The sequence below is a fragment of the Petaurus breviceps genome, unplaced genomic scaffold, assembly GCF_028583685.1.
Source record: "Petaurus breviceps papuanus isolate PSGF00001 unplaced genomic scaffold, PetGlider_PUasm1.0 355, whole genome shotgun sequence".
Taxonomy (NCBI): domain Eukaryota; kingdom Metazoa; phylum Chordata; class Mammalia; order Diprotodontia; family Petauridae; genus Petaurus; species Petaurus breviceps.
Window position 1 is genome coordinate 1,001,979 of NW_027186289.1, and position 265 is coordinate 1,002,243.

The window sequence follows — 265 nt, forward strand, 5'->3', positions numbered from 1 at the left end:
AAGGCCCCTCTCAGCCCTGACATACCCTGGTCTAAGGGCTCTCCCAGCCCTGACCTTCTCTGCTCTAAGGCCCTCTTAGCCCTGACATCCCCTGGTCTAAGGCCCCTCTTATCCCTGACATCCCCTGGTCTAAGGCCCCTCTCAGCTCTGACATCCCCTGGTCTAAAGGCCCTCTTAGCCCTGACATCCCCTGGTCTAAGGTCCCTCTCAGCTCTGACATCCCCTGCTCTAAGGCCCCTCTCAGCCCTGACATCCCCTGGTCTAA

The 265-nt window shown here is 59.2% G+C and overlaps 1 protein-coding gene across 2 annotated transcripts in view; it reads right to left on the reverse strand.

Annotated features, from left to right (window-relative positions):
* Positions 1-265, reverse strand: part of VRK3 (VRK serine/threonine kinase 3) — a 26,500-nt gene that overhangs the window by 16,300 nt on the left and 9,935 nt on the right. The gene's annotated exons all lie outside the window — the stretch shown is intronic.